The sequence below is a fragment of the Anabrus simplex genome, chromosome 2 (genome assembly GCF_040414725.1).
Source record: "Anabrus simplex isolate iqAnaSimp1 chromosome 2, ASM4041472v1, whole genome shotgun sequence".
Classification (NCBI taxonomy): domain Eukaryota; kingdom Metazoa; phylum Arthropoda; class Insecta; order Orthoptera; family Tettigoniidae; genus Anabrus; species Anabrus simplex.
In genome coordinates, this window is record NC_090266.1 from 462,352,228 (window position 1) to 462,378,206 (window position 25,979).

A 25,979-nucleotide genomic window follows, 5' to 3' on the forward strand; every position below is an offset into this window, starting at 1 on the left:
CCATACAAGTCCCACGGCGTACCGCTGCATTGCAGTAAATAGACGAGAATGTGCTCACACGCAAACGGTAAAGACTCGTGCAACGGTTAGTAATTCATTAACTCAAAAATAACGGAGGAGAAGAGAGAGATACTCACGCTAAGTCAAGTGTGAGTGAGCTAGATGCTAGGCCGAGGTGGACCTTATGAATATTCCGTTACGACAACAGCTGTGAGACACATCTGTTGAAATCTATATACACTGACTGACAGAGCAAATGCAACACCAAGGAGGAGTGGTTCGAAAGGGATGAAAGTTGGGGAAAAAACAGAGACGGCACGGACGAATAACTGATGTTTATTTCAAACAGATTTGCAGGTTACACAATGCGCACGGCATCGACTCAGTAGGATGTAGGACCACCGCGAGCGGCGATGCACGCAGAAACACGTCGAGGTACAGAGTCAATAAGAGTGCGGATGGTGTCCTGAGGGATGGTTCTCCATTCTCTGTCAACCATTTGCCACAGTTGGTCGTCCGTACGAGGCTGGGGCAGAGTTTGCAAACGGCGTCCAATGAGATCCCACACGTGTTCGATTGGTGAGAGATCCGGAGAGTACGCTGGCCACGGAAGCACCTGTACACCTCGTAGAGCCTGTTGGGAGATGTGAGCAGTGTGTGGGCGGGCATTATCCTGTTGAAACAGAGCATTAGACAGCCCCTGAAGGTACGGGAGTGCCACCGGCCGCAGCATATGCTGCACGTAGCGGCGGGCATTTAACGTGCCTTGAATACGCACTAGAGGTGACGTGGAATCATACGCAATAGCGCCCCAAACCATGATGCCACGTTGTCTAGCGGTAGGGCGCTCCACAGTTACTGCCGGATTTGACCTTTCTCCACGCCGACGCCACACCCGTCTGCGGTGACTATCACTGACAGAACAGAAGCGTGACTCAACGGAGAACACGACGTTCCGCCATTCCCTCATCCAAGTCGCTGTAGCCCGGCACCATGCCAGGCGTGCACGTCTATGCTGTGGAGTCAATGGTAGTCTTCTGAGCGGACGCCGGGAGTGCAGGCCTCCTTCAACCAATCGACGGGAAATTGTTCTGGTCGATATTGGAACAGCCAAGGTGTCTTGCACATGCTGAAGAATGGCGGTTGACGTGGCGTGCGGGGTTGCCACCGCTTGGCGGCGGATGCGCCGATCCTCGCGTGCTGACGTCACTCGGGCTGCGCCTGGACCCCTCGCACGTGCCACATGTCCCTGCGCCAACCATCTTCGCCACAGGCGCTGCACCGTGGATACATCCCTATGGGTATCGGCTGCGATTTGACGAAGCGACCAACCTGCCCTTCTCAGCCCGATCACCATACCCCTCGTAAAGTCGTCTGTCTGCTGGAAATGCCTCCGTTGACGGCGGCCTGGCATTCTTAGCTATACACGTGTCCTGTGGCACACGACAACACGTCCTACAATGAGTGTCGGCTGAGAAATCACGGTACGAAGTGGGCCATTCGCCAACGCCGTGTCCCATTTATCGTTCGCTACGTGCGCAGCACAGCGGCGCATTTCACATCATGAGCATACCTCAGTGACGTCAGTCTACCCTGCAATTATCATAAAGTTCTGACCACTCCTTCTTGGTGTTGCATTTGCTCTGTCAGTCAGTGTATATGATGGCTTATTCAAGACGGATGGTTTCCAAAACGACCCCATCTCCGTATGATAGGAGATAAACAGATGCGATTGCTTTCTAATTATGAAGAAACTCCTGGAGATGCCCTACAAGTATTTGCCAAAAATACGCAAGTTACACTTTGTTAGGCATCAATTGTTTCCTCAGTTTTGTTTGTTGTTGGCTTGCTTGTTGTTTTAACGTACATTCGTTCAGGATGCACTACACATTGCCTCAGCGTGTGACTTTAGTGAAAAATGATTGGTTTTAAAAGAACATCGTAGCCACACAAAGGGCGTTAAAGAGAGTATAATGTTCGCGATCTTCGTAAGAGAAAAACTATTCCGGCTATAATGAGAAAGTTGGGAACGAACGACTGTGTCTGAGTCTTGCAAGTATCGCATTTCTACTTTGGCACACGTGGCAGAAGATGTTTAACTCGTCTCAGAAGGCTGGGTAGTCGTATTCCACATATCAAAGTGCAACGAAGGTAAAGAAACTGCGGCCATACAAGGTAACTGTCAATCATGCGTTGCAGGAGCCTTATAAGAGAGAATGAGCCCATTACTACACTTACTTCTTGGATTTTCCTGTACGGAATTCTAAAAATCACGTGGTTCACGGATGAGGCCTGGTTCCATCTGATTCTTTACGTGAGTTCACAAAATACCCACATTTGGGCCGCACGTAACCCACGCGGTATTCGTGAAAGGCTCATTCACCCACAGAAGGTTGGACTTTAATGCGCAGTCCCGGCAACCGAATAGCGAGTCCATTCTTCTTCTAGGACACGATGGTCACAGACCGGTACAGATATATTTTCCTGCAATCTGTCAAGCAAAAAGACGACATTGAGCTAACAACGGTTTATTTTCAGCCTTTCGCTCTGATCATCAACTTCTTTTAAGGCAGATTAATCTATAATAATTCGTGGCCGCCTAGATCTTCGTACTTAACTACTCCATATTATTTACTGTAAGGATCATCACGAGGACAATGGGTATCGAAATCAACCACGAATAATTGAAGATTTGAAGAACAACTTCAGGACTGATATCAATGAAAGCCAAGGAAATGTTGCAGCGAAGTGGCAGAAGCATGGAACGATGGGTACGTCTATGTCTACTGGAAGATACAGGTCATGTCTGACATCTTCAGTGATGGTAAGTAATTCTATCACAGTGTATTCATACTTAAAATATAGCTGTTTCTTCCTATCCGCTAACATAGAGAAATGGGGTCACTTTGAAAACCACTTGTTTTGTAGAAATTCCCCTGTACTTTCTATAAAGGTACAAGTACAAGCACGGGTTACAGTTTAAATCTGGATGAGGCGAATACGCGCATGAATACAGTTACCAAAATATTTGCATTTAATGCAACAACCTTCGTAGACACGAAGCCGTGGTAGATGTCAAGATTTTCCTTCTGCAGGTGGAGTTCCCTGTACGTTTACCAAAACAAGGCTGAGAGGCTAAAACGGTACAATGCTAGAATTCTGAGCCCGTGCTGTAAGGTTTGATCAATGTCTGTCCAATATTATTTGAAGGTGCGGAAACACGCCCGCTTCCCATCATTAAATCGACTGAGATGTAACAGAATTTTCTGGGACGTAAATGAAAACCAAAATCCAAACCCCGTGGCACTACAGCCCTTCAAGGGCCTTGTCCTACCAAGCGACCGCTGCTCAGCCCAAAGGCCTGCAGATTGCGAGGTGTCGTGTGGTCCTCTCGGCCGTTATTCTTGGCATTCGAGACCGGGGCCGCTATCTCACCGTCAGATAGCTCCTCAATTCTAATCACGTAGGCTGAGTGGACCTCGAACCAGCCCTCATGGTTAGGTAAAAATCCCTGACCTCGCTGGTAATCGAACCCGGGGGCTCAGGGGAAGATGCAGGCACGCTACCCCTACACCACAGGGCCGGCTGTAATTGAAAAGCCCAATAACAAAATACCCCCGGTCATCCAAAAGACGTAAAGCAAATAACAGTATTATATTGTTTTACATAAATCATCCAAACTATGTGCACGAGTGTAATTTCCAGCCTATGGAAGAGGAAAGTCGATTACCGTAAGAGAATTAACTCGGACGTAAATGAAAACTCCACTAATATAATTCCGGCACCTCCAATCATTCAAACGACGTAAAGCAAATGCCATCATTATATTGTTTTATACGTAATCTTCCAAACTATGTGCACGAGTGTATTTTCCAGCCTATAGAAGAGAAAATTTGATCACGGAGCTTTCCCTCCATACAGAAAATTTTGTCTGCTATGATGTGTGGATAGTTCAGTTTCAGTGTTCACTTCGTTATTGCAGACAACCATTGATCGAAATTTTGAGCTCATTGCATTACCTTTGCTGCAACCCTTTTCGATTTCACTTATACTACCATTCATGGAGTACATATATCCTATGTGCTTAAAATATTCTACCCGTTCCTGTTTACTATTTCCCACCTGATATTCTACCAAATTAGATTTCTTCTCGGCAAGCACAAACTTTAGTCTCGGAACTGATTATTCTCATTACTGTACCCGATATATAACTTTTCAACTCTAAATTTATTTGTGTGGTAACTTACAACACAATTTTCCTTTAAGATTAAGTCTTCGGATTAGGACAAATTGCTTACTACATTTCCACGCTATCATTCATTATCTATGATCTATAAATACATAATGCATAAACAACATCGTTAATCCATTACAGCCTTCTTTATTCCCTGTAACTGTTTTGAACCAGGAAATCGTTTTCCACCAATTCTCACACTGAGCTGAATATGAATGTAAATACTTTACATTATTTGGACGGGATATTAGCAGTGCAGTCTTGCATTCCCTGACGATGCTCGGCGGTGAAGTTTTATTCCTGTAGGCGTTACACCAAAGGAGCTGTCTATCACTCCTGATTTGTTTAAGTTCAGGAGCCAACTCAAGGCAGAATGGCCTGTTCGTAGATGGAAGTTCTGACGGTATAGGTATTTGTGGAACTGCTCCAGCGTCTTCACGATGGCCATTAGCTCATGGCGGATAACGCAGTAGTTCCCTTTGGCTTTGGATAATATCTAGCTGCAGCACACCTTCAAATATTCCCGTCCGTACTGGATTTGAGACAACCGCCTGCCAATCTCCACATTGCTGTCGTCGATGTCGACGACGAACGTCTCTCCAGGAATGGGATAACCCAAGACAGGTGCAGATTACAGGCTATTCTTTTGTTACTGGAATGCTTCTGGTGGTAATCAGAACGCCTCTTCTCCTCTATGAGTTACGTGAGCGGTTTCGAGATATCTGTGAAGCCGGTAATGGGCCTCCTGTAGTAGGTACACAGGCCGAGAGAACTACGCATCTCCAGCTTGCCCTTCAGCACAGCCCCTTTACAGGGTCGATAGCTAATCCCTCGGATAATACAATGTAGTCTACGTAGTGTACGTCCTGATGGAATAGTTGGATTCTTCAATCACCCACGCCGCTTGGTATCGTTCAACATCTGGTCAAACTCCATCTTCTTAGTCAGAGGTAACCGACGGGTCAAAGAACGTAGACCGCGTCACCAGCGTCAATGCGATGGAACAACTTTTTTAACCTTTATCGTGAAGTTGTCGCGGAAATCCATGATTATCTTCTCCAGCTCCTCGAACTGATTTTCTTGTAGGTGCCTACAGGCGCCAGATATCACCTTCAACAGCTTGTCGTCTTCCTTCCTGGTTTTAGGTGTCTGTGTGCTCTCGCCATCTTTCGGTATCTCAAAATCAATCGGTTCACGTGTTCCGGGGGCTTCTAGCCGTAAAGCAGTGCTACATCGACATGGTCGACATTGTTCGCTACACATGGGCCCTCCGTGATGTAGTAAATGCTGTGTGAGAAAGAAGAAGATAGGTAGCTTCGTACCAGAATGAGCGTCCTGCTCAGATAAAGTCCACGTTCAGTAGTTGTTATTTCGGGTTCCACTACCCCGCAAGAGATGTCATTGATGCCCGTAATGAGCCTCCTGTAGTAGGTACACAGGCAGAGAGAACTACCCATCTCCAGCTTGCCCTTTAACACAGGCCCCTTTCTCATGGCTTCTGTCTTTAGCGGGGCGATAGCTAATCTCTCAGATAATACAATGTATTCTACGTAGTGTACCTCCTTATGGATGCAGTGTGGCCTGTTTCCAAGCCACCCCTCCATGATCAAGATTTCGTCGCTCCTCTCGGTAGCTACGTTCAGTGTGAAGCGACAGGATGGTAACGACCACGCAATACGAGCCGCACAGAACAGAGGATTGAACAAACAAACTTCTGTATCCTCGAGTGGATAAGTACAGACTGTTCTTCCAATCAGCTTTGTCCGAGTTTGCCATAAACGCTTGTGTGCTGGTAACAGTACCTTAAATATTCAATATTCAATATACAGGTTTTACGCTGCTGAAATGTTTTTGTCAGTGGCGTAATACTTCCCTCCTCCGCATCCACTATTACGAAGAAAAGCTTTGATATTATGCCTTCTAACTCCGACCGATTCAGTTATAGAGAAGAGGAACCTGAACATAACTCTATTGAATATTTAACATTCAAAATTAGCACGCAGTATAAGTGTTGTACTGAGAGCAAAATTGAATTCCTTTCATGTGTATAACGTACACCAGTAATCAGCTTACAACTTTTATAAAGTGAAATGTCTACGTACAGATGGGTCACTGGCACACTATGTTGTTTGGGGTTCCATATGTTCAAAATGTTAAACAAAAGGTAGGATAAAATTATTTTCACTTCTTTAGCACCTCAACAATTTGTAGGAAGTCATTCGTCGTACTTCCCAGGTGAATATGGAAACATGCGCTGTATGTAGTTTTTAAACGTTTGTCATACGTCTGTAATTATATATTAGTGTAGATGTCCTTATTTGGTACAGAAATACGTTCCCCTTCACGTACTTATTAATAAAATACAAATGGTATATGGTGAAGAGCAGCAAACAGCAAATTTCTTTTTCAGCATCCTACTTTCCATATTATTTCTGTATATTACAAAATATGAGGTATATTTTCATAGACTGAATGTAGAATTTCCACCGAACAATATTCTCACAGTAACACATATCAGACCCGGCATCTCAAGTCGTTTTCCTAAACCAAGCTTTCCTATTCTGGCGTCTTAGAGTAAGGGATGTGCTATTAATCAAAAGTAAAACATTTGAAGCAATCATATCATTCAATGCTATGGAATGAAAGGCACCTACTAATGATCCAGCCGCACAGAACAGAGGATTGGATAAATAAACTTCTGTATCCTCGAGTGGCGATGTACAGACTGTTCTTCCAATCTGTCAAAGATCAACATTTCACAATGTTTTAACTCTTAGAAAGTTTTTAAGAAACTTTATAAATAACACCTCATTTTGTGTGTCTCCTATGTTTATAATACATCATACATGTCTTACTGAGGATGACCCAATGCTGGGTCGAAACATGTCTATTTATATGTGAACTTTAATCTTAATTGCACGTAAAGAATATATAGTATTCACCAGGAGGTTTAAAACAGATTTTGTAAGAAATTGGATGACACGTGACCAAATTCAATTTCTACCATATTATACAGTTCTAGTGGGAATCCCATACAAATCACTGGGATTTGAACCTGGGGTTTTGGACTTGACACTCCAGTGGCTAGATTTCAAGGACAGGGCGCAAACCTGCTCTACTGTGATTTGTTGCATTTACTCTGTAATTGAATATACAACGGTATCTCACACAACCTTTCATTATTGGATTATTTCATCCTTCTCATGCGAGCAGTTGTGAATGTAAAACAAGGCACGTGTGTTTATTTTCCTCCAAGTGTAGCTTTAATGCCACGTTTTTTGTGCACAAATTTACTGCCGCAATTAAGATCAATGCATACATCATTCAGGTACTAAGCATTCTCACTGTGTGCTTCAAAGTGCACGAAGCCTAGACCGAGTAGATTGGATAGCAGGATGAAATGTTTGAAGTCACTTCATCAAAATGTAAATTGAGTCCGCAAGGATTAGGGTTAATTTCAGGGCAATGAGCCAAAAACTTCCACGTAGTGATTCGAAAGAGACCTAAAGCATGTCTTCGTAAGCGAATGTTGAATTAAGAAGCTCAAAAGAATCATCATCGTATGCTCTTATTAATAAGTTAATTCAGTTGAACGACGTACTAATGGAATCTCAATGGTCAATAAAAGAAATTAGAGAATTTTGATTCGAGGTGAAAGAGTTCTTTCTAAATTTGAAATCTGTCAACTCATTTATAAGTTCCATGTATAGGCAACGGATATGTTGATCACTATCCCATTACTGCTATCACAACCAATGAAATCCATTCAGTTCCATTTCCACAAATTCTGGTGACTTTTTTCTTGTTAGTTTAACTAACGAGGGACCCTCGCGAGTGCGAGGTCGCGAACGGTCAATGGTATTGAATGCGTTCGAAGCCTCTTCTCTCGTCTACTCCGCATGCGCAATATTGGCTGCTAATGGCAGGAGGGGGCGGAACTGTAGGTATCCAAAATTGAACCAGAGAGTGAGGTTATGAGACACAATTAAACGGCACAGTCGACATGTACATCAGAGGAGTGCTATACTGCTAGTAGTACTGATATAAACCAGTGCAATGGCAACCGTAAAAGAAGAGAACTTCGCCTTTTATCTACAGCAACATTTGCAGACGTCAACATTCCGTCAGAAAGGAACGGAAGATATTTCGCAGAGTGGGAACGAAGTGCCAGATTACTTATTATAATTCTTACATGATGAGTTAGTGGAATGTGGAACGTCGTATACTCTCGGTTATGTAGAAATTGCACATGCGAATTACACTGATGACGGTACGGGAGAATGTGATATAGAAATAGATGTCCAGGCATGCAGTTCATTGTCCAGTGAAGCGTAGTAAAGAAAAATATTTGTTCAGCAAGCGGGTACAAGTCATAATTACGTAAATGAATGACCATCCACAGCATAATAAAAACATTCTTACAGATTTAGAAGAAGTCCACAGCAATATAACCGTGTGGTGCAAAAGGAAAACCATGGAACTTCAAGGAAGTACAAGGCGACACTGTTAAAAAATTGTTGTTTGCGCTATTCAAGGACACTCGAGCCAAGTTACACGAAGTGCATGATATTGACCTACTACGTTATGAGCATGAAATAGCGTAGGACATGGGTTACAGTGACTTCAAGAGACGTAGTGGATGGTTGCACAACTTCAAATCGAAGTAAATCATTGGACGACGCAAAATAACGAGATCCCAAACAAAGTGGCAACTTGACGATGCACGGCAAACTGCAAAATTGGCTAGAGAATTTGTAGATGAGGTAAACAACCTTATCCCATCGTTTAGTGTGGAATTCGCTTTCAACACCGACCGATCTGGATTTGACATCAATGCCATAAGATATTTGTATACAATTATGCCTATTCTTAGTATGAATGGCAAATTGGCTGGGAACTTATATATTATGCAGCGAGAAGTTGGAGGTTGTCAACCAAGTTAGAGCGAGAAAATGGGCTTTAAAGGGCTACAGCTAGGGCACGAACACTGCTTCTGGCACACAGCTTGTGAAAATAACTTGCTGTTGCTTGACTCATTGGTCTGCCTAAAAAATCCTACTGTCTTAGAGAAAAACCATACCTGCTGGAAAGTGTGTGACATTGCAATTCATACCACCTGGAACCACGGGACAAATTCAACCTCTGGATGAATGTCTTTCTCTCGGTAACGAACCATACTATCGCACCCGATAACCAGTTTAACTGCACGACATACTGGTTCGCATTAGGTTGCATACCATCACTTTCCATCAGTTCTCGTCACCACGTTGTATCAGTATGATTATCTGTGCATTTTGTAACAGTGGATACCTAGCTGATCGTCCTGAACGATTTAAAACTGCCAAGGTGTTCGCTTTTGACCTTCCTGGCGCTAACGTCTCTGATCGCTTTGGCGAGTCATTTTTTAAATCGGTTTCATGTTACAAGTTAAAGGTTTGTTTAGAAATTTTTTTCTGAACGTCAATGAAGTACATTTTGTGAAGTGTGACACATACATTCCACAGAAGGCTGATCTCTGCACTGCCAGGACACTCATTTCCTGTCGCCTTTCTATGCAGATTTTGCGTCATTAGTAGCTGATATTGTTTCCTGTCTTCATTGTTACTACAGCACACTCAAATGCCTCTTACTAGACATCGCACATGTGACTTCGCACTTGTGAGAGTCCCTTGTATGACTTCAATATTTATGTAACATTTGATTTTTTTTATTTTTCAACAATGTTGGATGCACGCCATTGGTGCTCACTAAGTCCACTGTAAGTTTTTGTGGTTTGGGTCATCATTCCATACAATAGTTGGGTGCAGCTCTTCATGTCTACCTTTCATTCCTACGTAACAAGTACATAACTAAATCTACTCTAATCTGTTCTCATATTCATACTTGGTCTAACCCCACCAATTCTGCCAATATTACCACCGACAAATCACTCAAAAACTAACGGAATAAGTCCAAGGTCTCTTCAGATGTGGCTTGTCATCTCTTCTTCCGGTCATCTCGTCTCACCAATTAGATTCGATATCTCTTCATTTGTTCGATCACTCCGTAAATTTTTGTAATATCTTAAGGCTTTTCTTTTCAACTCCGAATGAGTTAACTTATAACTGTTCGGTTCTTTAATTAGGATGCTTCTTTTTCAGTATAATTCTGTTACCATGTGTTTCCTTTTTCAGGTAATTTAAAATGTTATTTATTGTAAATTAGTTTCGGCAGACTGAAGAACATAGCAGTTATAAAATCAACAATCCATGGATTCATACTCTTCCTTTCTGAACTAGTCCGTGTCGGTGTTTCATTTCCGTAGAATGCTAGGCTCCAGATGGAATTCTTCAAAAATTCTTTCTAATCTCTATATCACTGTTCGAAGTGAGCAAAATTCTTTCCTTAAGGAATACCTTCCTCACTTTTGATAGTAAGCATTTTGTTCCCTTGTTCCTACCATATTTAGTTATTCTACAACACAAATAATAATATCCATCTACTTCCCCTAAGAATTCATTTCTTATTCGAATATTTACTACTTCACCCAACTTCGCCCGACTGCTCTCCATTATATTTGTTTTGGATTTATATATTTTCATCTTGTACTCCTTCTGCAAGATTTTGTCCTTACCATTTAGCAACTTTTCAAGACCTACTGCAGACTCAGATAAAGTAACAATACCATCAGCTAATCTCAGAATTTTGATTACTTCTCCTTTTATTTTGATTCCCTTTCTGAATTCATATTTGATTTCCCTTACCGCCTGTTCCATATAAACACTGAGAAGAAAAATTCAGCATTGCCTCACTCTTTTCTAGTTTGCTCATTCTTTTAAATAGCACTCGATTCTTACCACTTTGTACTAGTTTTCGTACAGATTGTGCATAATTCCTCTTTCACGGTATCTGATCCCGAACAACTTCATAATATCAAAGAGCGTGGTCCAATCGACATTATCTAATGCCTTCCCTAGATCTATGAATGCCATGTACGTGGACTTGTTATTTTTAATTCTATCCCCTAACCTCAGACATAAAGTCAGGATTGCTTCAGGTGTTCCTATATCTCTTCTGAAGCCAAACTGATCCTCACTCAACTCAGCTTCAACTTGTCTTCCCATTCTTCTGTAAATAATAATCGTTAACATTTTTCAGGCGTGAGGTACTAAACTAGTGGTGTGGTAGTTTTCACACTTGTCAGGACATCATTTCTTGGGAATACGTAAAAAAATCACGCCTAAAATAGCTTGGTAATTCTCCTGTACCATACGTCTTAAACACTAAATGAAATAACGTCGCCATGCCGATTTATCATAAGGGCGTAAGTAATTCTGACGGTAATACACCTATTTCTGGTGTCTTGTTCCTATATCTATAACCATGCAACATTCAACTTTCAGTCATTCTTCCTTAACTGTCTCGCAATTTCTATCTCTATTATTCTCCAATCGGCTATATTCGTTTCTGCCCTCCTCGCCTCTTTCATTATTGACGTTCTTTATTCATTCGTCAGTCAGGTCTAGTATCTTCTGAGTTATGCGCTGATTATTACTTGATCTTCCCGTCTTTCCTAATTGATCTCATTCTTCACGACTTCTCACTCTTCATCTACTATGTTTCCTTCAGCCTTTTCATTTAGTCCATGTGCAACATGTTCCTTGAAAAATTGACTCACTCTCTTTTCCTTCAACTGGCCTAGATCCTATTTCCTGCGTTCTTTCTTCAATATCTTCCACTTCAGGTGGTAATTCATTACCAGGAAGTTGGGATCGGTGTCCACGTAGGCCCCTGGTAAGTTCTTGCAATCCAACACCAAGTTTATGAATCTCTGCCTTAACATAGTGAAGCCTATTTTATACCTCGCAGTGTCTCCAGGTACTGTCTACGTGTATAGTAAACGTTTGAAGTCTCTGAATCAAGTGTTAACACGGGACTAAATTATAATCCATGTAGAATTCTCCAACCAACGTCTTCTTTCAGTACGTTTTCCAAGCCCGAATTCTCCCACTACATTACCTTATCTTCTTTGGCCTAAAACTGCATTCCAGTCTCCCATGAGTATTAGATTCTCATTCCCTTTTACACATTGTTTTATATATTTTATCTCTTCGTATAATCTTTCGATTACTTTATAATATGCTGACCTAATAGTCATACAGACCTGCGTTATTGTTGTGGGCATTGGCTTGGTGACTATCGTGGCAACAACAATCATCTCAACATTCCGGTCATAGTAGCTTTCTCTCTCTTCTTCATTGACCTTTCAAAATCTTCATCCTTCATCAATTTATTTATTTGAGGACCAAAAAAATTTCGTCTTTCAACAACACCGAAAATGTATTCGAGTTATTCGGAGAGTAGTATTCTGAATGTTCGTCACTGAATACGAGAAGGTTAATTGAAACAAGGTAGGACAAGTATAAACAACTCCAGAAGGTCTAAGTCGAATCTAGCACTACATCCACTTAACAGCCTCACGTTCACTTACCATACTGTACCTCAGTTTGTCAGAACAAATTATCTGACAGTGTCCTAAAGACTGCGATGTTTAACTACCAGTTATCTTAGATTATTTCTACTTGAGTGAGTCTCACACACCTACGCACAGTTAAATATCAGCCGACAGTGGAGTATTCTCAGTAACCACATATTTCTCCAGGAACTGGGCAAGTCATTGCAACATAGATTAACATATCCTTTTCCTTTATGAAATTCTTAGGCAGAACATCTCTTTTTGTATAAATGACTTCTCAGTTATACATTTGGCCGCTAAATGTTCTACCAAAAATACCTCGTTTACAACCATAGAAACTATTTGCTGCGAGTTCCTCTGATCACATTTCACAGGTAATAATATCACTTGGTCAGCCTAGTGAAAACCATATGTCATACTCTTCGACAGTGAAAGTTGTTGTGAATGTAATAAAATAAAAAGAGTGGAGAAGTGAAGGAGTGTGTATAGCATAGTATTCAAATTCATGATTTCAAAATAATGAACTCCGTGCGCTATTGGAACAGACGTGGATGTTAACTGGCAATTATGACGAATTGGAGAAATAAAATGTTCAGTAAATTATACTATAAAATATTCCAAAATTCTAGAAGCAGATAATTTAGAATATATCCTCAAACGTCCAGAAATAAGAACCATATATACATCTGAGCGTTTCATAAAGAGTAATAGCGAGTATGCGGTAAATTAAGCTCTCGATTCGTTAACACAGTCTAGGTTAAGCTCCACAAGTTTGTAAGAGGTAAAAATATTGTAACGTGTTTCAGCTGACTCAGTTGGTCTATAAATTGGTAAACCAGATCATGCTTTAATGTAATTCTTTATTCGAAATCATTCCAAAATTCATGAGTAGATTCAATTCCCTTGTCAGAAATGTACAATATTTCTACACATTTCGTAATAACGCTACTGTAAGGCTGAAAGTCTTGTTTGCGTGAATTAAAATTTGATAATGCATTCAATGGACAAAGATATTCTAGCCGTAAATTATACCGTACGAATATACAGGTAAGATCTTCCTTAAATAGGAAACTGAGATAATATTTTGAATACCCTCTCAAATGGTATGACTATATTCGTATAGAAAGAAAGCTAAGTACTATTTTGTCTGAATTCCCTCCTTAGTTTTCGTGACATTTCTAAATTTGCTCTAAGTTTGTGGTACAATACTGCTGAATTCACTGAAATTAACACAGAATACCTCATCATAATATGTTTTTAGTATTTTATTGCCTTCTATAATTAAAGTTTGCTATCGTAGTTCACTTGAGTAAGGCTATTACATAAATGCCTTTCAATGTTGAAATTAGAGATGTTATTGAATGGTTTGAGACATCTATTGTATGCGAAACTATTGGGCGAGTGATATCACCATAGATGTAGATATGTTTCTGTTTCGAGGGTATAGCATAAAATGAGTTCAATGTGAACTCTTAATTAGTAAAAGTCATATGAAGCACTAATTTTCCTTATTTAATAATATTTAATACTTTCCTTGCGCAGAAATCTAATGTTTGGGACTTGAAAAGGAATCTTACCGTAAGGAAGAGATTTTAAATCATTTCAACTTTGGTCATTGCTATTAAGTTAAATTACAAAGTGCAGAAAGCATAAAAGTCGAATGAAACTGGAAAACATTTTAAGATACATGTTAATCATATCAGAAAGGGATGGGAAGTATTTTCTTGGAAGTTAATTATAATATACGTTTCAATACTCTTTCAGTAATGTTTTCACATCTCTGTCCTCCTTTCTATTAATTCATTCCTTGTAAATTCGTTGTATTTCACATGCGTCGTGGAAGGTATAAATACCTTGCCACATTTATCTAGTGTTCATAAATAAACATAATCAAAAGGTTGTTCCAGTACCTCGATCGAGTGTCTAATAGAAATAAAATCATTCTTGGATCTCATATAACAAAGTGAGATTTGAACTTTCCCACTGCGTATTTTGTTTACGTGGATTATCTTATAACGTATTGTACTTAGAAGCTAAGTTAGTTAATACATTATGCAGCATGCCATTAACGTCAATGGTTGATGTGAACGTGAACATCACGAAGCCTTTCTGATTAAAGACAGGTATTTGAATCAAGTTCGAACCATCAATTAATTATAAGCTCACTTGTTTCGAAAACGATAAATCAATATAACGTTGAGCGAAGTATGGAGAGGTTCTTCATGTACCACAATGACCCGTTGCATCCCGTTCCTCGCAAAGATAATCCAGTGGATCCTGCGGATATTGGAATGAGGGGAACATCATGTAAAACGGGTGGAGTATTCACCCCTTTACTTTCAGAAGATATTATGAGATAAAAGTTCCCAAATTTTGAACATAACTTAATCTAACATTCTAGAATACAGGTCACGATTTATCGCTGATCGTACATTTAAACTGGAACCATACCACGAGGAGATTTTCTTTACGTTCATTGAAAATGCTTTACTTGGGAAATAATTGAAAATTTCTTGGAAAGTGAGTTATTAAAATTGAATCTCAAATCTATACATTAAAACTCTCAGATATTCGCATTTGGACAGGCTATTCTTTTAACAACTACCAACATAAGTCGGTAGCGATGTGAGAAAAATTGCTCTTCGTATAATTAACAAATCGTTAAAAATAATTTAGTTTCCAATTAACGGATCACATCCTGTGTACTTGTACTTCTTTCTTATATAAGTTTAATTTCCAATGTCATCTCGTGTATTTATTCAGTAGTTACAAGATTATTGCTTTGATATTTCCTGCTGTCGTAAATAGTTTGTAAGAAAGTCTCAAATATGTACGTATGAGTAAAATTACAAAATGATAATATCGCATTATCATATAAATTCAGTAAATGTAATATTTCTAGGAAATGTGGTTCTAAACACATTCGCAGTAGCTTCATCTCCATGGTAAATCTCAACTATGAAAGACGAACGGCGCATACAGCGAAATATGTACCAAGCATGGTAATCGGGAGTGATTACAAATGATGAGTTAAAGCTGGTTCCACATCTATGATTTGTACCAGCTTTGGATTTGTATGATCCAGAAATTCTCTTCTTATTTGAATATAAATCAAGCTGAGCAGATCAATTTGGCGGTTTTAAGAAGGAAATATGTTTCCCTTTCAGAGTTGAAATGATTGACATTCTAGCTTCACGAGTACAACAAAGAAATATGTATCATACAATCGAATGCGTCAAACGCAAATTTTAACATATACAACATACTGGCACATATTTTTGTACATCAGATATAAAGGGCATTATGTCCACTTTTAAGAAAACTTTCTTAAACTTTCTTAAAAATGGACATAGTACCCTTAGTTTAATTTAACTAAGTTTAAGTTTTCGACGTTGCCCTATAGTACTTTTCATGCACTTTCAGGGGTGCATGTATAAAAACGTGGGTTATCCAATATGGATGGTATTTAGGTAAAAACCGCTAAGTGTACCTTTCAATCTCTTTGAGGTTCTTGCCAACGGCATGCCAACCGTTTTACAGAAGTCAACGGCACACCAAATGTTTGGTAGTCTATTCAGTCCACCAGGCTGAACTCTGAAACGTTCACTCCATGGGATGTGTCATGAGCATTAGCATAACAAGTAAACAAATGGCAAGAAATTTAAAATTCCATTGTCGTACTTTATCGTATTCTATTGTCTGATGGTGAATTATTTTCACAATTGATTGAAATATTTTGCATGAGTGTTAATATACTTCGAATATTGTATTTCATATAGTGTGTATCTGCTATGACTCGTAGCTTTTCGCGACTTCGTTCACTGCTTTCTTTAATTGTCCACTTTTACGATGCCTTTGAATGAAGGGAATGTTTCTGTTTTAATTATTGTGTACAAAGCCTTCTTCCTTTTCAGTAACGGAATATAATATTAATAATAATATATTTTTTAAAATGTGATTTTTGTAGCTAGGTCATAACTTCCTTAATACATTACCAAAATTAATGATTGGAACATGATTTGAAGATTACGTTTCGCGCTAATGACGAAAATTAAACAAATATTTTAAAATTAATATTTTCGTTAAAAACTTTATTTTAAAACCATTATTTGCTTAAAGAATGCAGAAAGCGCCATCTGTTGACAATCTGTTTAACTAACGTGCACGACAACTGTCGGTTGGAGTTGTTTACAGTATTCAAAGAATGTAAAAGGCGCCATCCGTTTAAAATCACTTTTAAATCAAGGAAGTACCTTGCACTTTTATTGCTCCTACGCATGATATGTCGCAGAAGAAGAAATTCCGTAAGTGTAAAACCCGTATGTGTATAAAGAACGTAGAAGGCGCCATCTGTTAATAATATTTTTAACTAACGTGCCCGACAGCTGTCTGTTCTAGTTATTTAGATTGTTTAAAGAAAGTAGAAGGCGACGTTCATTTGCAATCAGTTTAACTGTAGTCCATTTCATATTGAATGGGTACTGTGACACAATTATTAGACGCCATTCTGAAGATTATGTTTGCATGGCAGCTGTTGGTGTGAATTGTTTACATTCTTTACGCAAGTATAATCTATCACGTATTAACTGAATTAAATCATATAAGTACCGTATACTTTCATTGCTCCTAACATCAACTACATTGATCTGCCAATTCATTCCACAATGCCGAGAGGAACAACAGGCAGATCTTGAGTGAGACCTCCAACCAGAGAGCGCATCGCATCATTGAAACGTGACACAGATCACAGAAGAATAAATTCTAGAAGTGACGAACAACGATATGTTCGACTTCAGAAAGATAGAGAAGTTTAGCGCAATTGCAGACAAGACAGATTCAATGCTCATCGACAACAGCTAGTGCAAGATAACAACATTGAGACATCATCTTACCAAATTTACCTCTATCAAAACATCAGTGCATGAAGACAACTATATAAAATTCCAAAAACGTATTGTTCTGCACTTTTTTCCCTAACGGAAATGAAGTGCAACCACAAAGTGTTGTTGAAATGGACAGAAAATGCGTACATTGCTCTGCAAGGTTGATTTAAGGGTAGTTCAGTGACAATTCAGCTACCATGTGTTGACACAAGGGAAAGGGGTTAATTTAGACCCCATTAAAGTTCGTGAAGATCTTCAAAACCTCATAGAGCATAATGATAACTACACTAAGAACTACCTAGAAAATATTAGACATTTTTACATGGCTCTACCACTTGCTTCAGTTCAGATGAACTCGGTTGAAATTTCTGGCAGAGGTCCATAGTGTTTTAAAATACATGAGCAGATGTATCATATCGTAGGAAGTTTGCACCCTCCTGCAGGAATAGCACCAACTTACGCTGGATTTTTCACTGTAGATTTTGGTTCTGCATTACGATATTGTATAGAGAATGAAGCTAATATAAATTGTTGGAAAGAAATAATGCAAGTAATATTTTATACTCGTAACCCATATGCACAGTTGCTTAAATATATAAAGGATGTAGCTGATACTATACCTGATTTTAAATTACAATTCACTACTAGCAATGCATTTCATCCCCGAAGATCCAATGTACCTACAGTTAGTGAGGTGGTTGCTCCTTTTGTCACCGATGACGGAACACCAGGCAATGTTGATTTTCTCGTCTATTCTTAAAGAGAGAACTCGTTTTACGTTGCACCGACATAGATAGGTCTTATGGCGATAATGGGAGGGAAAAGGGCTATAAGTGGCGAGGAAGTGGCCGTGGCCTCAATTAAGGTGTAGCTCCAGCACATGCCTGGTATGAAAATTGGAAACCACGGAAAACCATCTTAAGGGCTGCCGACAGTGGGGTTTGAACTCATTATCTCCAGGATGCAAGCTCACAGATGCGCGCGCCCTATTCTAAAAGAACTGGTGCACTTACTAAAATACAGTATTTTTCTTGACCTCCCATTCTGATCCAATGTGCTATCCATTGGTTTACCCGTGTGGTGTTTCCAAATGGACTTCTGGTAAACGACATGTTCAAGCTCATACTACTGCGTGGCTATAGTTTAGCAGTTAGAGATTGTTTCAATATCCTTCATCCTTCAGGTAAATTATTTCAGCAATATATTTTTGACAGTAATGTCAAAGTAGAAGGTTCATGTTGACATTCATTTGATCGCATCAAAAAGAACCCATAGCTGATAGTTCCAAAGGTTTGATGGACGTTTTTAAACTGACGCTGAACAAATATGGCTGGTTCGTGGAATTCCTGATATTCTTGTTTCATCTTAGATTGGCAGCCTTCGACATATGCTTTAAAAGAATCAAAACGCGATGGCCATTGTTATCCGTTTAACAAAGCCTGATCTGCAACGTATTTCTCACAATGAGTTGCAACCCCAAGTGGACTGAAATTACATCTCAATTGAAAACGTATGAAAGAGTTGAAGTCACTTGTTTGCCTTTGTTGTTTGACCGTACTCGTGGTCGCTTTCTCTGGGAAGATTCTTGTATCACATAACGGAGAAGGAACGAATCCAGACACACTTTATTGTAAGAATCATAAAATGACTGTTGGAAGCGTCTGACATACGGCATCCCATGATCATTACAATTAAAACCGAATCTGGATGAGAGAGTGCAGTTCGGTTTCTTCGGATAAGATTTTGATGAATGCCTGAAACAAATAAAGACCATGATAATGTTGATACCATAAGAAAATTGTTTGTTGTGATTTATTCCTCGGACTAACATTATGATAGTTTTAAAGGTAAATATTGTACATATGGTTCTCACCTTGCTCGGTTATCTCTATTTTTCATGTACCATCATCTATAGATCATTCCTACTATGTTCTCGCTCGGCAGCTACAGTATCACGCTGTTTTCACAGACTGTAACGTCTCGTTCATCCACAGTGAGTGTGCACACTGGCTTCTGTATAAAGGAAGAAGTCACTATCAATACACAGAACTACGCAATCAATCAATCAATCAATCAATCAATCAGTCAATCAATCAATCAATCAATCAATCAATCAATCAATCAATCTATCAATCAATCAATCAATAGGTCACTACTGATCTGCACTTAGGGCAGTCACCCTGGTGGCTGATACCCTATCTGTTGTTTTCCTAGGCTTTCCTTAAACGATTGCGAAGAAATTTGACTTTTATTAAACATCTCCTTTGGTGAATTATTTTAATCCCTAACTCAACTTCCTATAAACGAATATTTGTCTCAGTTCGTCCTATTGGATTCTAACTATATCTTCATATTGTGATCTTTCCTACTTTTACAGACACCACACAAACTTATTCGTCTATTAGTGTCATTACACTCCAACTCTCCACTGACAGATCGGAACATACCACTTAGTCGATCAGCTTGTCGCCTTTCTCCAATTCTTCCCAGCCCAAATTTTGCAACATTTTTGTAATGCTACTCTTTCGTCGGAAACCAACCAGAACAAATCGAGTTTTTTTTTTTTATTTTTCCAGTTCTTCAATCAAGTAATCCTGGTGAGGTTCGTATTCGATGGAACCATACTCTAGTTGGGGTCTTTCAATTGTATTGTTTTTTGTTGTTGATTGATATCTCTCCTGATTTGCTAGTGGTTTCACGTCGCACTTACACGTCGAACGATTTCAGCGAAGTGAGAATGGGTGAGGGCTAGGATTGGGAAGTTAGCTGTCGTGGCGTTAATTAAGGTACTGCCTCGACATATACCTGGTGTGAAAATGGGATAGCACTGCCAAACATTTTCATGGCTGACGACGGTGATTCGAACCCACCATCTCCCGAATGCAAGCTCAGAGCTACGTAATCCTTAGACCGTGACCAACTCGCTTAAAATTGATATCTCTACCGTTTTGCTAATTGAAATACTTCCTAAACACATTAAGATCCGTAGATCACATTTGAATCAAATTCGAGGTGCATAATCCGTATAGAGGCGAGTTATCTTTCACAAGATAATAAGTCTCTGTTTGGCAGCCGAGTTGTGCATTAGAATTATTATATTACACATACATTGTTGATTATAACAAAAGCTATTACTTGCTGCGAAAGGTATTGTACCAGGAAGGAATAGGCCCTGTTTAAAATCTTTATTCATGAGAGAACGACTAAGTTACGATGTCCGAACAGTTGTACGAGAGAATGTTCTCGTCCATACTGCTCTGCGTCAGGAAGACAGCATGTGTGACGTCAGCACCGCATGCATCTCACCTCACCGCAGAAACGTCTCAGAACAATTTTTGTACTTCTCAACGACTTGACCAATGAATATGGGACAGCACCAGATTGCAGCTTATATTTTAAAGGTACAACGTTACAAGTTTGAGATTAATCCGCCTTGTGGTTTCAAAGATATAACGAGTTGAATTTTGGGAAGTATATCCACCCCTCTGTCATTTGAATCAGAGAGCTGCTGCCAGCCGGATATAAATAGGTCGACGACCCGAGGGTATAATCAGTGTATCTTAAACTCTACAACTCGTGACTAGACGTCACCATGCTCCGTCGCACTCCGCGAGAGACATGAAAGTTACAATCTGGAACTTTGAAATTGTGCGAGGTCGTCGCAAGTGAAGTTTCAAACGCGTCGTGATGTGTGAAATATTGTAAAATTTCATCCGACTGAATCTTCATTGTATAAATATTTACGAGTGTCTAAACCAAGTGAATTTACGATAGAGACTGTGCGTTGAAATATAATTCAGAATTTAAGTGTTTAATTTACCAGTTGTCAGTATTGTGGACTTTGTCATTCTCTCATAATTTTGAACTTTGTCATTGACAGTTACACCATACTAGGACATGGTGCGTGATAAACTGAATTTTCAATTTATGACAGTTTAATTAATTCTGAAACGCATTTATCGAATACTATTACGATTGTAAACTGTTTGAAATACCATTCCACTAGAATATGCAATAATTGACAGGACTAAATGTGACTACATTTCACGTATTTTCTTGAAATTTCGATTATGACCACGAGAACCTAACTGAATGTTAAGGACATTATATGGCAATATTAGGTCATACATACTCGTGTGATGCAAATTCAGTCATAAAAACCTCTTAATCTATGAACGTTAATATTCAAGAGACTGTTTTAGGAGCGATATTAATTGCATTTTCTCGAGTGTTCCATGGACTGTGATGTTTACACTACGAGTGAATTTAGGACATAATCAGTGACTGTTATGAACTCTGACAGTGTTCAATTCATTTTTATAAAATGTGAGTGAAAGACTGTGCTTTTCATTTTGAAAACGACTGTAGGTCAATACTGCATTAACTTGACTTATGGATCACACTGTAGCATAGACTGTGATATTCTGAGCCACGTATTGGACATCGTAAAACAAAAGTGAGAATACAAACTATGCACTAAAACGTATGTTAATGTATAATACAACTCTTTAAAGATAATTAAGAGTTCTACAGCCCATTATATTGTGCCAATTGAACGTTCCGTGTTTCAACATTTCTCTTTGAAAGAACATCGGAAAACTTGGCGAAGTGTTATGATATTATATTACGTATAACGTCATCTCCACCCTGGGATTAATCGTGGTTTCTTATAGTGTGGTATCCGACGAGGGATTGAACGTGGTTTCGACGATGGTTGATAACGTGGTGTCTTCATTGGATGGAACTTGTCACGCTGCTGGTGTCGAGTTAGAGTCTTGGCTGCACGCTGCAGAATGTTCCAGTCACCAAGCCGCAGGACAGTACTTCATCAATCCTTATAAGCAGATTACAGGTGATATAAGTGTTTTTCATACATTTTTTGAGTGAGTAATTCCACTTATACACTAACTGACTTTTAACAGAGCACTCAATCATTCATGGTGCTACATTCATTAAAAGAAAAGTACTTCGTGTGGATTCTAACCCTACTGATCCTAATAATTGTAAGAGGTTATTCAAGAAGACTTCAGGTCTTATTTTGAACTATAAATTTTTCTATAAATAGGGCTTGCCATAAAACTAGTGCACTATTTTCTTTTTTATGAAATTGGTTTAGATGAACTGTAGGAGTTTACAGCAAGTGATTGAAAACATTTATTTGAAGTATCAAGTGATTAATGGAAGTGTGTGTTAATATTATGTTTAAAAATCTTAGAAAAACTGTAGGTTTGCATCACAAGTGATGAACTTAATATCTACGCAATCTAGAAATTTGGTTAAATGGAGTTCTATGTGCAAAGTGTTATTTTGTAATTTAAATCTATATAAGAGATCCTAGCTGAACTGTAGGTTGTTTAAGATCTCAGAAAATTGGTATTCATTTTGGTATACATTTTTAACATCAAGTGGATATCTCAGAATATAACAGCGCCTATATTTAATTTTTGCATTCTGGAGAGATTGATTGAAAATTTAATATTGATAAATCAACCGCAGGGTGATTTACATGAAAATATCAATAAATATTGTCATGAAAACTTAGCTACCATCTACTATTCGCCCTGCGAAACTATCCTTCGCTGTACCTGCTCTAATAAGTAACCGAACACTACCTGAGATCCTTCCCATGCTCTGGCCCCATAATGTTTTCCTGGTACAGTATGTATTGTGCATACGACAGATACATCATTATAGTAATGTTTATGTTAACCACGGAAGTCACGGAAGCTTTGAAAATTTGATCTAGAACCTGGCCTTTAGAGCAAAATATATCTGTCCTCAACCGTAAATACGGAATAATCGTATTTTATACTTTATAAGGGCTCATTTGAGAACGGAGTGGACCTCTTTTTTTTTGCTAGGGGCTTTACGTCGCTCCGACACAGATAGGTTTTATGGCGACGATGGGACAGGAAAGGCCTAGGAGTTGGAAGGAAGCGGCCGTGGCCTTAATTAAGGTACAGCCCCAGCATTTGCCTGGTGTGAAAATGGGAAACCACGGAAAACCATCTTCAGGGCTGCCGATGGTGGGATTCGAACCTACTATCTCCCGGAGAGTGGACCTCTATCAACCGACCTTTCCTTTCATACATGTTTCCCTAATATACTTCTTCTTCTGGTGCATTCTTCTTTTACTTGAATGGGGGAAGGTATTATTGCTTATCTATTTATACTATTCTCACCCCCCGTAGTTTTCACACTCCACTTAAGCCGATTTTCAACCTGATCATGTCTAATTTTAGGCTCACTAACATACCATCTCAGAACAATGGATGTTATAACAATGTCCATTGAGATATACACTGCCGGCCAAAATTTTCCGGACAAAGCATATGTACCCGCATGAATATGTTTAATGATTGTTTAATGACAGAATATATTAATGTAACCAAGTTTAGAAGGTTTTCAGGCAACGGCGACGAGTTTATGTTTGACGTTCAGCATCGGAAAAAATGCGTTCTGCTGTATAACACCTACAGTGAAACATGGAGGGGCTCTGTGATGGTTCGGGTTGTTTCACATTTAGTGGAGTTGGTAGACTGCACCGAATTCAAGGAACATTGGACAAAGTCGGCTACCGTTCCATCCTATCTCGTTATGCTCTTCCGTCTGGACAGCAACGTGGGTTTGTCCTGCAACAAAACAACGACCCCAGACACACGTCTCGCTACAGGATGAATTATCTGCAAAACGAACTAAGCTCTGGGGATTATTTTTTAAAGGGAATGGCCTCCTCCCAATACCCGTACTATAAAATTGAGCTGCTGTGGGAGGAGTTGGAACGGCAAGTTGGAAAAGAGTGTCCTTCTTAATCGGAAAAGCTGTGTGTATCTTGCAGAATGCCTGGCACACAAAGATGCCTGCATCAGTGTTAGAAAAACTTGTTCTGAGAATGCCGAGAACAGGTAAAAGTGTACCTGCAGCAAAGTGGGGTTTCTTTGATGAGAAGAGAGTTTGAAGTGTTCTGGCGATCTGCGAGAGTTAAATGTGTAATGTGTACTTATTTTCTATTTCTTGCTCAGATGTAATGTAAAAACGTAGTTTCATTTTAAAATATTGGTTTTATAAGATATACTTGTCAATTCATTGTAGAGGTATGTTGTTTTATTTTAATCTCACTCTATTCCTCAACAGTTCAATGCTTGTCCAGAAACTCTTGACCGGCAGTGTACAAGAAACAATTTTCATTTTATTTCATGTTGTATTGTTAGTGATGGAATATATGCTCCTCTGACGAATGGTTCACACATTAAAAGAGCGATATGAAATATCATAGCCTAATAGACTCCGGTTATTGACGGGTAAGTTGTATGTCAATGGCAGCTAATCGGCACACTAACATCCCTTCCCGAAAAGCCTACAATCCAAACGAAAATTCTTTTTTTCATTGTTCCTTTCTTAATCTGTTTACCCTACAGGGTCGATTTTTCCTTTTGAATCAGCGAGGGAGCGAGGGATCTCACCTCTACCGCCTCAAGGACAGTGTCCTTGAGTGTGAGACTTTGGGTCGGGGATACAACTGGGAGGAGAACCAGTACCTCTCCCAGGCGGCCTGAACTGCTATGCTGAACAGGGGCCTTGTGGAGGAACGGGAAGATTGCAAGGGACAGCCACTGGAGAGGGGAGGATGAGGCCATGGTCTTAAGTTAGATACAATCCCGGCATTTGCCTGGAAGAGAAGTGGGAATCCACGGAAACCACTTCGAGGTTGGCTGAGGTGAGAATCGAACACACCTCTAATCCGTTGAACTCCCGAGGCTGAGTAGACCCCGTTCCAGCCCTTACACCAATTTTTAAATTCCGTGGTAGAGAATCGAACTCGGGCCTCCAAGGGTGGCAGCTAATCACGCAAGCCACTACTCCACAGAGGCGGACCAAAGGAAAGTTCATGACCATATATCAAACAGAGAACGATCGTAGAACATAAATATCATTGAAAGCACAGAATAATTATATATTGCTTCACCAATATTTGAAGACCGTCCTTCTGACAATCGATGCATTGTGACTGTGATGTACAAGAGACGCCTGCATATCTACGGACGTCTGTAAACTCGCCCACCTCAGTACGTGCTTTTCGATCATTTTCGTTGGTATGTACTCTATGTCATTTCATACGAGGTTCCTATATTCCTTCCCAATGCTGTCAAATGCATCAGAACATGTACGGTATTAACTTAATATTATCATTTGTTCCTCCGATTTTAGGTGCGGCTGTATTACTCGAAGTGACATGAAAATGATTTAAACTTTACTTTTCGCGCGCGTATATTTATGGATCACTGGGTGTATGTTGTCTTAAGACTACAGAGAGTGCCTTGATATTTACAAGAAATGTTTGTGACAAGCTGTGCTGTCAAACTTTTCCAAAAACGCTATCAAACTCCCTTAAAAAGTACCTTAGTAT